The sequence below is a fragment of the Columba livia genome, chromosome 15, assembly GCF_036013475.1.
Source record: "Columba livia isolate bColLiv1 breed racing homer chromosome 15, bColLiv1.pat.W.v2, whole genome shotgun sequence".
NCBI classification, from domain to species: domain Eukaryota; kingdom Metazoa; phylum Chordata; class Aves; order Columbiformes; family Columbidae; genus Columba; species Columba livia.
In genome coordinates this window covers 6,511,228-6,523,577 of record NC_088616.1, presented here as the reverse complement: position 1 = coordinate 6,523,577, position 12,350 = coordinate 6,511,228, and the positions used below count along the sequence as shown (strand labels likewise).

The 12,350-nt window shown below is 38.6% G+C and overlaps 1 long non-coding RNA gene across 2 annotated transcripts in view; it reads right to left on the bottom strand.

Annotated features, from left to right (window-relative positions):
- Window positions 1–12,350, bottom strand: part of LOC135575493 (uncharacterized) — a 313,802-nt gene that overhangs the window by 134,003 nt on the left and 167,449 nt on the right. For both annotated transcript variants that reach the window (XR_010466324.1, XR_010466323.1), the window contains exon 2: window positions 3,483–3,677. This is a non-coding gene — a long non-coding RNA (uncharacterized LOC135575493). The remainder of the gene's footprint in view (window positions 1–3,482; window positions 3,678–12,350) is intronic.

The window sequence follows — 12,350 nt, the reverse complement described above, 5'->3', positions numbered from 1 at the left end:
TTGAGTTTTGATAAATGGCTCTTTTGGAGAAATGCCACTAAACAATCATTCTGCTACCTTTTTCTTTTTTTTTAAGTAAGATTCCCTCCCCCTCCGTTTTAATATGCTGTTACAGCCTTTAACACACCATGAAATTAAACGCCTCCATTGGGGATCCATAACTTATCATAACAATAGTATTTCTAGCACTTGTTGGAACTATGAGGAAAGTTAGAAGGTAGTATAATAATGAATGTACCATTTTAAAAGACTACAGAATAGTCACTATATATTACTGAGCTCCCATAGTTAACCCATGAATTAAAAGCATATAAAAGTGATAATAGCTGAATTTCTAAAGAAATGATTGAAACCTGGCAAAACTATGACTTTGCTGAAATTAACCTGTGGTCTGCTGGAAAGCGTAAGAAAACCCAAAAACTTGGAAGCATATTAATCTCATAGCTTATTCTGCCTTAAGTGGGAGGCTGGACTAGATGACCTCCTAAGGTTCCTTCCACAAATTATGCTATGATTCTAATAACTTCCATTATTATTATTTTTTTTTTTTTACTTTTTTAGGAGTACTCACAGCTCTATGAGCTCAAGGATCTCAACCAGATCCAAATTCTTGCTCAGCATTAAAAATCCTTCAAGACTCCAACAAAGAAAAGCTCAACGTGAACCACTTCCAATCTTTTGTCATGCTGGTTTATTCTGAATCATACTGAATCCTCTTTGAGTTGTGTACACTTCTGTATTGTTCTTCAATTTACAAGTTCTTAAAGGAGGGTCTGTCACTTACTATCCTTGAACTGCTCTTTGGTTTCCAGCACTGTGACCATTTCAGACTGCTGGTTTTTACCACAAGAGAAGTTTTACAACTCCCTGTGAGAGAGTTAGGAAGATGCTCACCCCCTCAATGAAAAAGGGACACATTGCAAAAAACCATTTTCACAATGACCAGAATTTGACAGACACAAAAACTGCCACGCTGAAAAATTAAGTAAATCATTTGCAGGACCCAAATTACTTTAAAAAACGTAACTATGGACAGTACTTATTCAGTTAGATTCTGACAGGGAATAAAACTGTCACATAGAGCACACTTCCACCAGCCCTTAAGTATCCTGGAGGGATCAGGATTTATTTTGACACAAATCTCAGAATAAAAAGTAATAATTGAGTAGCCATGAGAGGCCAAAAATATTCCTAAAAAGTCTATAGCAAATCTATTTTTACCACAGGGAAAACTGAATGCTCATTAATTAGCACTACCAAAGACCTATCAACACTACTGGAAAGATACATTCATTTTCTTGACCTAAAACATAAAGCTATGTTCAAAGGAGTTTTTTTGCTGTGGTGGAAACTGGGATTAGCATCGATGACTTAATCTGAGACCAGTCTCTCTGCCCATTTGGATGTATCCTCAGTCTACAGCAAGGGCTTTCACCCCTACACTTGGTGCTGCTCCAGGAGAGCTCATACGGTTTCGATGGGCAGCGCTGGTGCTGTGGATCCGAATGCGCACTGGTATCTTAGCTGGCTCTGCTCTCATTGGGCTAGCAGAGGTTTGAGAGGTGGGTGTTTGTGCTGTCAGATCTAAATTTAAATACAACACCCAGCAACAGATAATCTTGATGATCTGAGAGAACGTGGGAACATGAATGTGCAGAAAACTTGAGACTATATTTCAAAAAGACATTAGTTTAGGCTATCAGTACTCCTTGCACTACTGGATGAAAAAGTGAGAACAGGAAATTGCATCTAAAATATTTGCACAGCCAACTGTGACTGAAATCTTGTTCAGCATCACATTACGGTAGTGAGAAGAGGGTCAGAAAAATCACTGCTTCTAATACATACAGCCCGCCCCCCAATTTAATACCTGAAATTTTCAGGCCATCCAAGGAACTGCCCATCACCAAGCACAACAAACTGATGGCACTGTAAAATGAATGCTAGTACTTGCCAGTATGCAGAATAAGTAATGAATAATAGCAAAATATTAAAGTGAACACTGTTTAATTAAATGACAATATTGCTTTCTCATAATCTTTCTCTAACTCTGCTGGAAGAGTACTGTGTTGGCATGACAATTTTATCAACTTCCTTGACAGTTCACGTTAAACCATCCTCCATTACCTTAGATTGATAATTGGCACTTACAAAGAAAATGAAATGTCTGAGAAATTCATTAAGTATGCCCAATATCTGAGAAAATCCAGTGCAATGGTAAAGTTATTTAGATAACTGTGTAAGCAGCTGGGCTGGAAACAGAAGGGCTGTTTCTTTTTTAAGTTCTTAAAAAAAAATAAATTAAAAAAAAAGAAGAGTCATGACTACATATTATATTTGTAATGCAATGGAAGTTACTGTGAGACAGATTCGACTCTTCCTCCCATAAGATGACAGTGGCAGCAATTTCAATTAAGTCAATAAAGTTACAATATTCGGCTTTAGATCTGCTCTTGCCTCTTTTCACCTTCCTCCAGGAAATAGAAAATGGAGAGAAAATCTTATTTCTTCAGATATTCCCTTAATAATCTATTACAACATAATCTTGTCAGAAGGTGTTACTTGGAAATGTTCAAGTAATCTATTTTCACTGTACTGGTCATTTCTCCCCCATGGTCTAAGTGCACAGACCATGCAGACCCGTCCAATGAACTGCAGACACCCTGTTCTTTAATGTACTTTGGCATTTAAATTCCCAGTGGCTGCTCTATCTATGTAGTTTAAGCTGCTTGAAAAAGCAAGAACATTGTTTAATTACAGTAAGTTGCTAAATATTTGAGTGAAGGAAGTTCTTGAGGATGTGCCAAGTGCCTTGGCCTATCCCTCAAGCCAGGCCAGGCTCAGGAAAAAGAGAAACTACTAAGGAATGACATCTGCTTTGTCAAAATTACTCTTGTTTGGCCTTTTAATGCTGAAGGAAGACTGAAGAATATTTGTAAGAATTATTCTTTTTGCTAACTACACAGAATCATAAAGAATCATTTTCCAAAGTCAGCTAATGTGGACAGAAGGTAAAGACACAGCTCAGCATGAAAATGGACGATTTCATTTAAACATGGCCTAACCATAGAAACATCTGTGACGATATCATCTCTCCTTTAATGATGGACAGACAGGTCTTTTCTATGCTGGCTGATGATGAGGCTTATTTTGACTTGATGTTACACCACATATAGGGGAGCACATTCAGTAGGAGTCCTCTGCCACAATAATGCAGAAGAATTCTGGACATAAAAGCGGATGGGGAACAAGACAAAGTCATCAACTGTCTGATATTCTTGATCACATTACAATAATCTATTGTAATAAGAAATAGTGGTTCAATCACAGATATTCAAACTCTCAAAAATGCCAACTACCTTTATGTGCAAATCAAATGACAGAATCTGATCTCTGTTCAACTCTTTCAACTGATTTTTTTCAGTTTTTCTTACTCTCACATGATAAAAAGAATGAGATAAATTAAATAAATTAAATCTTACCTACAAAGCAACATTTGATGAGGCTCACTTGCTTCTTCTCATTGAAGTTGGATACTTGGCATATCAAACAATTCAGTGATGGATCAGAGATGATCTGCTGCTGTCACTTCTGTACTCCACATCTCAGAAGTTTCATATTGTGGATTAAGTTTTTAGACCTTCAGCATAACTGACTTTAAAATGGCATTCTGCCTGCTGAAAGCACAAAAGAAAAAACAAAAATACATTTCCTGATGTAGATGACTGTTTTCTGAAACTGCTTAATTGATGTAATGAAGCAGTGAAGGACATTAAACCTGTTACTAAGATACATAAGGTCAAAGTTTGGTTGAATTTTTTTTTTTTACATTATGTGAATAGGCTTTTGAATACAAGGGTGAAGGACAAAAGAGTATGCTTAAATACATATGACAGAACATTTTCTGTCATGATTGACAATTGCCTTTCCTTCAAGTTGACCATCAAGCCTTCTCATTGATAACAGACATGTGAGATACAAAAACCACCTCTCAGAACACTGGCCCAACTTCTCAGATTTTTGAAAATTCTCCTTAAAAACTTTACTAGCCCAGGCCTCAAGGTTTATGAGAGAACCATCACAAATCTTCACTGACTTCTGCAGAGTACAGATGTCTTCTAGGAACCTGTGAAAACCCTGAGGCATGATCCCCATGAGTGAAAAGGAGCACCCCCATCCCCAGCTCTTACAGCACTCATTTCTTCAGGGACTAGAATGGCCTTCCAGGAAAAAAAAGCAGTGAAAGGGGCAGCTCCACAGAACGCTGGTTAGAGGAAGTGTGAATTCATATTTTAAGGTGATCTAGGACCTTGTAAAACCACAGAATATATTATTTCCATATTTCAGCTTTGACCTTACTGCATAGCTTTTACTCTATGAATAATCCCATTTCATTATTGCAAGGTTGCATTTGTGAAGGTTGGTTATAAATTATATCTATAAATAATTTCTCAAGTCACTGTTTGCAAGTTGCTTATTAGGTTTATCTTTAGGAAGGCCTGTCCTTAGATCACTTCAATTCTGGTGCCTCACCTTTGCTATTAAACCACAGATCCAAAATATTTACTAATGGCTACTTGAGTTTGTATTCATTTTATGAATTATCCCTTTAAATTTCTCATTCACTTAATGACAACAAAACTTGTACAGATCAACTGAACCATTAAGCTGTTGTTCTGGACATCACATTTTTACTTCAGCCTTTCTTTTCTCAGAGACCATCAAACTCAAGGAAAAGAAAAATAGGGGCAGCTCAGATATCTGGAATCTAATTCTTTGCCACCTCGTAAGAAATTTAATCGACTCCTTTGTGACTTGTCCAAATCCTATGGAGATCAATGTAAAGACTCCCATTGATTTGACAGAGTTTGTGTGCCAGGCCTTTAATCCCTCTCTAAAGCAAAATGTAATAGGATGCCTAATTAGAGAGTTAATTAATACTTGTAAGATGCTTTCTAAAAAAAAAGTGAAATTAATACTCATGATTTCCACAATTCTCAACATTGGCCTACTGATTGTATGCTGATTAAAATCTCCTGAATATATAATGTATTTATAATTATATAAATCAATGTTTTTAAATAACAGAGGTTATTCATTCAAGAGGGGAAAGAAAGGGATTCACTTCCTTTCTCCACCTTGTAGGTGCTAAGAGCTTACTGTAACCACCAAAAAGCAGAGGAACCAATATTCTTATTTACAAAAGGCTGCATGCTATCCAAGATGCAGAGAGGTTTGTTTGTTTGTTTGTTTTCTTTGACCCTGGTAATAGAGCTGCATCTTTTTTTTCTTTGTTGTAGCCTGGAAAAAAGTAGCTGATTCTCAGGTGGAAAAATAATTAGTAACATGGGAGGTCAAATGAATTTTGAGATACTGAGGAAAATGTAGTTTGAACTGTCAGGTTTACTTGCTTACCCACAGGAACTACAAAAGCAGCAAAGAAATAAAACCCTCTTAGAACTTATAGCTTTCATCAACCTACTCCCTCTGGCTGATTTTTCCCCCAAATCTCTCTTTTCCAAGTAGCTCCTATTAGAAACACAAATAGTTTGCCTCTTTGCTTAGAGACAAATGTTATGTTACTTGCTTTCTAAAAAAACCCCACTATTAAATTATTATTATTATTATTTTATAATATATGGACAGAAAGACTGCGTACCCTGTTCAGTCAAATACACTTCACATGAGCACTTGCATTACACGAATTATCAAAGGAAGCTGAGGCTATGAGGAGTTGAGCTCCTGTCTACCAGGCCAAAGAGTTGCCCCACTTTTTGAGCCCTCATTTATAACCTTGCCAACACCACCAGGAATAGATCTTTGTATATGTATTTAGAACAGCTATGAATTAGCACAGAGGACCCTTACAGTCTCTTCCATACTCTACTGTGACCAGATAATGAAAAATTTATGGACAGAAATTTATTCTTTACTTGCAGTTAACAAAAGATAAAGAAAATCAGCATCCAGTGCCTCAGCAAGCTTTTGAGTCTTTCATTGTTCCTGATTTTTTGTACCCTTCGTTCATGATTATTTTTTACCCTCTCCAAAGGCAAAAACCCTAAGTCCAAGCACCTCAAGTGCACGTATCTCAATGCACAAACAGGAGAAACTGGAGACCCATGTCCAGTCAGAGAGTTATGTCATCATAGGAATCACCAAAACTTAGTGGGGAAACTTACATGGCTGGGAGACCACAATAAATGGCTACAAAATCTTTTGGAAAGAAGAGGACGTAGAGTTACGCTTTACGTAAAAGACAAATTTGAAAGTATGGAGGCAAGATGAGACCACAAAAGGTCTTGCCTATGGATCAAGATTAGAGGGGTCATCACCAAGGGGGATCTTACTTTTGGTATCTGTTACTGACCTTCTAATCAGGAGGAGAAGGCTGAAGAAACCTTCCTTTGGCTGCTCAAGGAAGTCTTGGGCCGAGAGAACCTGGTCCTCAAGGGTGACTTCAATTACCGGGACATCTGCTGCGAGAACAACACAGCAGTCGTTTACAGCAACACAGCCTGGCAAGAACAGCTCCATCCATGGGCTTTGATACTCTTCCTGTTTCACGCTACGGTGGTGGTGATGGGGAAGATCATACCTCTAACTGAAGTGTCTGCTGCCTGAGCTCGCCAGTCACTGCACTCTCACCAAAATATCTTTCTGCTTGTTGATCTGAATTTTCTCTCTCACCAGTGCTGTAGTGGTCGGATGAGCCCCTGGCCTCCTTGTCTGCTTCTCAAGCCACAGGGGCATATGCACTCATTTGTTTTGTTCTTAGGGCTCAACACCCCAAGCAAAAGAACAGGTTATGCTGCTCCCCTTTAAGGGCTGCCTCCCTCTCTCTCCAAATTTTCTTCTCTTCATCTGACTTGCACTGTTAGCTGCATTTCTAAGGCACTGCTTACATTAAGAGCTTGTGCAGGGAAGCACATCGAGACCCCATGTGAGAAGCTGCAGGATGTATTTTGCAAAGACAACAAACTATATTAGGTTGCTTAGTGAGAAGTACTAACCTGTAGCACTGGCTTTGTTCTTAAAGGGAAGGAAATGGCTGCAAGTCAGGGTCACTGGAAAGCACACAAAAAGCAGGAGAATGCTCTGTTTTTCTCCAGACCAAAGCATTTGCTAATTATTTTGTAAAAACTCCCCTCCCACTTGCCCTCTTAGAAGGATTTAAGTGCCCAAATCCCTTGATAAGCAAGAAGAGTTAAAAGCCCCAATTTCTTTATGGATTTGCATGAGTGACTTGCAGCTGAGCTGTAATCCTGTTCTCCTTCACTACAGCCTGTTTCTCCCCGGAGGATGGAAGTGCCTCTGACTGCAAACTCCCCGGCACTGCGAGAGCTCAAGTCTCAGTGCTGTGTCCAGCCACTCTGGAGCGGGCACAGAGGCTCTGAGCCACACCAGCCTAAAACAGGAGATCAACACGGTATTGTTGTACAAGTCAGAATAGCATTTCTTACTTTCTGTTAAAACACATATGAAGTATTACAAGTTAATATTGTGATAATATACTGCTGTTTGTGTGAAAGATATTTAGCAAACCTAATTCATAGACATCCTTTCCATTAAACACCAAGGTCAGGTTTCTGTGAGAAGAACAAATGAACTCAAATGCCACGCAATAGAAAGAAACGAGAAGGGTGATTTCACTTATGAAAATCTCATCTACTTCAGCCAAACAAATTGAAAGTACATGTTAGTGTTAGCCATTGCCTTCCATTGAAAGATGCTGTTCTGAAGTTTGCATAGAAAACCATTCAGTGGGAAAATGGCTACATGGGTGTGGAAAGCCTTCATCTTCACTTTAGTTCTTGAAAAGGAAAGAAGTCTAAAGCAACAGGCTCCAGCAAGTGGCAGTGTGCAGGAAGGATCAGAGGGAAACTTGTCACAGAGTGATTACAGATAGTCTTCCTACCAGAACAATGTTGGGAAAGTAATTACAGAGAGATTCAGGTCTTGGCAGATAGCAGAACAGTTTTAACAGGAAAGTCATGAGGGGACTTCTAGGCACCGTGATAAGCATCAACTCTTTTCATGGCACTAGAAGTGGAAAGTGTAAATGACATTCCCTAATTACTTATTGCTATACTTAAAAAGAAGATTAGAAGAGAGCAGAGGCCATGGAAAGCGTCAAGGCAAACCAATAAGTTATTCAGAGTGCAAACTCTGTAGGAGAAATTGGGGAAACACTTTTAAGAACAAACTTATTCAAAAGCTATTAAAACAACCAATCGCTGTTAAATTGTGTAGAGGAGGAAATATGCCCTAGAGGGAGTGCAAACCAGAAAAGATTGAGTTCTTCAAATTCACAGCTGTGGTGGAGCAATCAAATACTCCAACGCCAGCTTTTTCCTCAGAGACAAGACAACCTGGGGCCATACGACCTCAACCTCTGATATGCACAAGGAAAATTTAATGAGAGATTTGCTATAGGAACCGATGTCTTGAAGTGACAAATTGCAAGCTTTGCTGACCTCTTGTGAAGGGGAAGTTTCAAACTTTCATCAGCAAAACTGAGCAACTGAGACAGGCACATGCAAGGAAAACTGACTCTAAGCTGAATGTTCACAGGCACTGATAAAAGCAGCTCAATTCCAAGTTCTAGCTAGCCAAAAGTGAAATGGCAATGGAGAAGCACAAAATATAACATAAAAGCATCAAAATACAGTTGAGGTGAAATTGTTGGTTGGGTAATTGATTCACTTCTCCCAAAAGCAACACTGCTCGAGAAGAGATGCTCTGTTGATTTAGTCATCACTGGACTCAGTCACAACCAGGAGGTACCCAAGAGTTCTCAATCACAAGAAATTAAATTAGATTAAACTCTTCCAGGCTTTAAAAGCTTCTGAAAAGGTTTACTTTGGATTTTGACTACGGGGTAAAGCATAGGCATAGCACAAAACAGAAAGCTTATCTTCAAGAGCTTGTATCTTTGTAATTGCCAGAATGTTAACTGCAGGAGATTGCAGTACTGCAAACAAGTTAGTTAATATTTCCAAGTGCCAAAGATTTTACCCCAGATTTCCAACACCATATCTCATGCAGTTAATAGGTTTCATGCTGATTATTAAACTGAACAATACAGAATATCATGCTGTTGGCAAAAAACCATTATCATTAATAAGATTATATATTTGCTTCTAAAAAGGAAGAAACAGCTCTGGGCAATTGATCTATGCCTTCAGAAGACTAATAATGTGAAAAGTGAAGTGATTTGTCCCATCAGCCTCTGTCATAGCTCTTATTCTAGGAGCAAAAAATATTTCTGTCTATTAAAATCTGTACAAATGGAATAAATGTTAACTTTTACGAGTTTTTTTGCTAGATCAGAGCATGATATCTGAAACGCTGTCCCTTACAGCCACTGTCTTTGGCATCTTCAGAACAGAAAGTTTCAGGTAGTCAAAACGAGTGATTTGGGGTATTCTATTTGAGGCAGAGTTTTTCCAAACAAGCTGAATCTACATGTGCCAAGAATCAAGCCTCTCTGGAATGTCAGGTTGGGTACCTGGAAGCAGAGACACCTGAAACCACTAGTAATCTTAAAAAGTGTAGGCATAATTCCCAACGCTCACACTATCTCCCTCTCTCTCTCAGAAAAGCTCACACTGGCAAATAGAGAATAAATCACTCCTTACAGAAAGTCTTAAATGACAGGATTTGGCTCCAGTGCCTACAATTCTTCACTAAAATGTTACATCATGTCACTTTTTATTGCCCTGTGTGCATGCCAATGTGTACAAGATTAGTGCTGCTGCTGCAGATGAGATGAAGTACGGCAGTAGCCGTTCCTGGGCTTCCATTCTTTTAAAAAATCATTGATATTAAAAAATTTGATTAAGACTAAGAAATTTTTTTCTGTAGGAGAAGGAGAATAACCAGAACTCAGAAGATCATGTGCCAAAGGAGAAAAAAATGTAGAAAAAAAAGTCCCTTTCAGTGCCATCATAACAATAAACAAAGATTCGAGAGAGGAGGACATATCGGTAGCAGAATGACTTAAAAGAGCTCACACTGACACCCAGAAAAAAAAAATAATAAAAAAATACCCCAAACAAACAAAAAACCCCATCATGAACTAGAGAAAAAGCAGAAGACTTAAGGGTTCTGAGTCTACTCCCAATCTGAGACCAGCAGGGTTAACAATCAATACTCTTTAGGCGTGTTAAAGCTTCACCTTCTAGCTAAAAGAAATCCAATGGTGGATCCTATATTTTTAAGTGAAATTTTGACAGCAGAGCAGATATATCTTCATCAGCACTTTGTATCTGCCTGCCCCCTCACTTCAGTTCTTATTGTCATTTTGCAATATATTAATGATCCAAATCATCGAGTGATTCCAGTTAGGCTGCAAGAGGTTCTCTGAAGTAGGCAGCACTACTTATAATGATAGATTGCAGGAATAATGGCCTCTTTACTGAAAGCAAAACATCAGAAAACTGGCTTAAAAATGGCAGAAGAGGAGGGATTGAAGATAGCAAGTACTTTATTAGCAATATAGAATTAACTGTTCAAGAAGGCAGCTTCATTTTATATTCACTTTTGCAAGGCTACCTATGTATTAAAGACATGGAGGCATAAAGCTTCAGATACCTAGGAAAGTAGAATGTAAGAAAAGACTATCTATCAAGAGATGGACATGTATGATCTTAAAAGTAGACTCGGAGGTTTTCCTCAGACCGGAAAAATGTGTGGTATTTTTGTTTCATTGCAACTCCAAAACACAAACACATAAGGTTAATAACTTAATTCCAGGCATTCTGGAGGCCAGAGGATACAATACAGGCACTGAAGTGGTTTCTTGAGCATGGCCTGGACTTGAGCAACCACCTGTCTCTGTGCTTTGTAGAACTGAGGCTGTCAATGGAAACAAGGTCTTCCAACCTCAGGGGTAATGCCCACCAAGCTCACAGCAACTGCAGTGAGAAGCCCTGTCAATGACGCTGTCACACAGACCAAAGTGCTCCCAGTGGCACTTGCATACACTGACTTTTCCCAAAAGACACCACCACTATTTATCCAAGCTGCCAAATGGCTGGGCCATGGTGTGTCAGAGTCTAACATGTGGCTGGGGCTGGAAAATGAAGACTTCTAATTGCACCCAAATCACAGGGCTACATGCACATCAGAAGGACAGAAGGACATGAGAAACTGAAAAAAATATAAAGATTGTGGTGGTGTCTACCTCTGTTCTGACCCAAACGCACGAGTAAGCTAACAGAAAGGTTCTCATTCACCTCTTTGATGAGGTCCCTTCAGTTCAAACGGGTTAGAGATTTTTCTGGGTTTAGCACATCTCAGCCAGTCTGAAACTCACGGTGCTAAATATGACTGGCTTCATACAGAGGTCAATTAAAACAAACTGTGCATTTCTTGCCTCCTCTCTCATTCTCCCTCCATTTTATTTCATTAGACTGGCTGCAGAACTGACTCAGTCTTATCCCTTTCAGCTGCCCTGAAAAGCTCTCTAATTAGCTTTCTGCTGCTCCAATTAGTAAATGCAACACAGTGGCCGTTATTATATTTTCAGGTGCTCTACAGATTTTCCGACAATAAACGAGACTGATGAAAACCATGAATACACAAACAATCTGTAAAGTTTAATGCTTCCATTTGTTAGGTTATCTGAAGAAGAAAAATGCCATTTATATGGATAAGTCCTTCAACTTTCCCCATTAATAGCTGGTCTTAATTCACAGGTGCCTTTTTAATCTCCCCTGAATTCCTCTAGAACCTAATGAATACATGCAATAATAATAGCAATTCAGAATTTAATCCTGATGCTAGTCTGTCTTAAATTAGACCTTAGTCATTAAGAGATTACAGGATAGTGAATGATAGTTAATCAATGTGTTTAATTTGGCCCTATTATTTATTTGATACAGTTTCTCACATAGTGGCTATAAATCTTCTTTTCCCCCCAAGCTTGGCCACCAGAAGCAATGCTGAAATATTGAGTGAAAAAATATTAGATTTGATGATCCTTTTAAGTGCAGGTTAAACTATAATTAATCTCTCTGTGTGTGCTCATACCTTTCAGACCTATATATATATATATATGCACATATGTAATTCATACATAGCCAAACACTTCAGGTAAGATTTATTGTGCTTTATTTTTTGTCTCTGTTAACTCTTAGCACTATCAGTCAAGATTTCCCAGCACTTACCACAGCATTAGCCCTAAGCATCGGGAAATCACATTTCTTGGTGCCAAGGGTTTAAAAAGATTCTAATTCAGCTATTAAAGTGGAGGCAGCATGTGCCAGCCCCACAGCACTTTCACCCATTAATTCTATCCCCTGGAAGAAATGAGTACCTCTTGCACCGGTCTGATAAAATGAGGA